Source organism: Echinops telfairi, unplaced genomic scaffold, assembly GCF_000313985.2.
Source record: "Echinops telfairi isolate 266 unplaced genomic scaffold, ASM31398v2 ScPeMD7_7415;HRSCAF=8453, whole genome shotgun sequence".
In the NCBI taxonomy this organism is placed as follows: Eukaryota; Metazoa; Chordata; class Mammalia; order Afrosoricida; family Tenrecidae; genus Echinops; species Echinops telfairi.
The window spans coordinates 714882-717402 of record NW_022111315.1 but is presented as its reverse complement, the minus strand read 5'-3'; the positions used below and the strand labels follow the sequence as shown (position 1 = coordinate 717402).

The following is a 2521-nucleotide window of genomic DNA, read 5'->3' as shown; positions in this document are numbered from 1 at the left end:
TTCCCCTGGAACCATTGGTCCCATTGTCTTCTCCTCTAGAGTATTCATCCAGCCTATCTTATCTAGATAGATCTGTAGAGATAATAATATGCACTAAAAATCAAGGCATAGCAACACAGGTGACGAATGAGAACACAGTGATGACAACAAAAAAGAAAACCAATGACCCATAAAAGAATAAATTAATTAAAAGAAAAAAGTTTAAAAAGAAAGAAAAACCTGTAAATAGATCAAGTTCTGATTTTTGATCTCTAGGCGTGTCCTTCAGTCAGGTCCGATGGGGTGCCACTCTGGTGCCCCAGAGTCTGTCCTTTGTACTCCCTCCGGGGCTCCCTGCTCTTCGCCCATGGTTGCTCTGCCGCACACCTTTAGTGGTTTGCCTCGGTGCCACGGGGTCAGTCCGGGTCAATCCCAACACTGAGTCTCCAGTGTTGTCCCCCTTAGGGCCTGGGCCAGCAAGGGATGGCGTGTCTCTTAGTGGGATCAGCCATATGGTCTACTCTGCGCATTGGCTGTTCAGAGCGGGTACATCGTCCTCCAGCACTGGTGGGCCAGGATGTGCTCCACTTTCTCTTCCTCCCTCTTCTTTTCCTCCCAGAAGGCATCAATTTCTATATCTCTATCGCCCATGCTTGATTTGAAGAATTGAATGCTGACATGTACTCTGGACCCTGTGGAGAAAGCCCTTAGGGATGCCAAGTTTGACAAGTCACAGATCCATGACATTGTCCTGATGGGTGGTTCTACTCGTATTCTCAAGATTCTGAAACTTCTTCAGGTTTTCTTCAATGGAAAAGAACTGAACAAAAGCATCAATCCTGATGAGACTGTTGCTTAGGTGCAGCTGTTAAAGCACCCATCTTATCTAGAGACAAATCCAAAAATGTTCAGGACTTTCTGCTCTTGGATGTCATTCCTCTTTCCCTGCATATTGAAACCACTGGTGGAGTCATGACTGTTCTCATCAAGCACAATATTACCATTCCTACCAAACAGACACAGGCCTTTACAACCTACTCTTATAACCAGCCTGGTGACCTCATTCAGGTTTACAAAGGAGAGCATGCCAAGACTAAGGATAACAACCTGTTTGGCAAGTTTGAGCTCACTGGCATACCTCCTGCACACCATAGTGTTCCTCATGTTGAAGTCACTTTTGATATTGATACCAATGGCATTCTCAGTGTCTCTGCTGTTGATAAGAGTACTAGAAAAGAGAACAAGATTACCATCACTAATGACAAGGGCCACTTGAGTAAAGAAGATATTGAACAGTTTGTCCAGGAAGCTGAGAAGTACAAAGCTGAAGATGAAAAGCAGCAGGATAAGGTGTCCTCTAAGAATCCACTTGAATCATGAAAGCAACTGTTGAAGATGAAAAGCTGCAGAGCACTAAATGCTAGCTCCAATTTAAGAACAATTAGTTAATACATCATGGCCCTGCTCCATACTCGCCCTCACAAAAGGAACACATACGATATGGGTGCTTATGGGGAGGGTATAGTTTATGTCTCCAGAGGAAAGGAAGAGAGAGACCTCAACCTTGTGCACGTAGACTTGAAGTCAATATACCGACATGAAACAGTGAACCAACAGAGAAGTCTGCGAGGCCAGCCCCAATCTTAGTTACTTGGACCCCCTCCCCAGAAGAATGCACTACAGAGTACAGCACTGAAAATACAGCCCAGAGAGAGGGGTGGATCTGCTCAGACTACACAGGAGCAAACTAACAGGGAAGTAGAAAGAGAGAAAGAGAGTGAAAGGGAGAGGGAGAGGAAGAGAGGGAGAGAGAGAACTGCATCCTGGCCCACCAAGCCCCGAGAACAATATTCCTTCTCAGAGCAGCCAAGGCACAGAGAGGACCATAAGGCCAGCCCCACCATGAAACATAGTGTCCCCTCATTGACCCATAGCGCTACAGGGGAAAAACACTGGAGACACAGTGCGTGAATTGTGCCATGTCTGACCCCGCACACACACACATAAGCAAACACAAAGGGAGTGCAACAGAACAGCAAAGGGAGCAAAGAAATGAAGTCTCCAAGGAATCCCAAAAATAGACATCGAGGGAAGGGCTTGACACCTCATCAGACTCAATCAGAAAACATCCATTAATGTCAAAAGACAGATCTGGAACTATTAATAGACTTTCTCACCCCCATGTCTATCTATATAAGATAAGCAGGATAAACAATCCCAAGGAGAGAACAATGTGACTGACAATTCTGGAGGGACATGGAAGTGGAGAGTAAGGGGAGAGCCAACAAACCCAGGGACAAGGGAACAACAAGTGGATCTAAAATTGATGGCAAGGAGGGTGTAGAATGCCTGTTGAGGTTTGATCAAGTGCATTGTTGCCAAGAGGAATTACTGAAAGTCGAATAAGGGTCGAACATGATAGTGGGGCAAGAGGAAAGTAAAAGGTAATAGAGGAAAGAACTAGGAGGCAAGGACATTTATAGAGCTCTAAATATAGCCATATATATATGTAAATATATTTATATATAATGATAGGGAAATA

The 2521-nt window shown here is 44.7% G+C and overlaps 1 pseudogene; it reads left to right on the top strand.

Annotated features, from left to right (window-relative positions):
* LOC101639386 overlaps nucleotides 1-2521 on the top strand; it is a 19340-nt pseudogene that overhangs the window by 14660 nt on the left and 2159 nt on the right.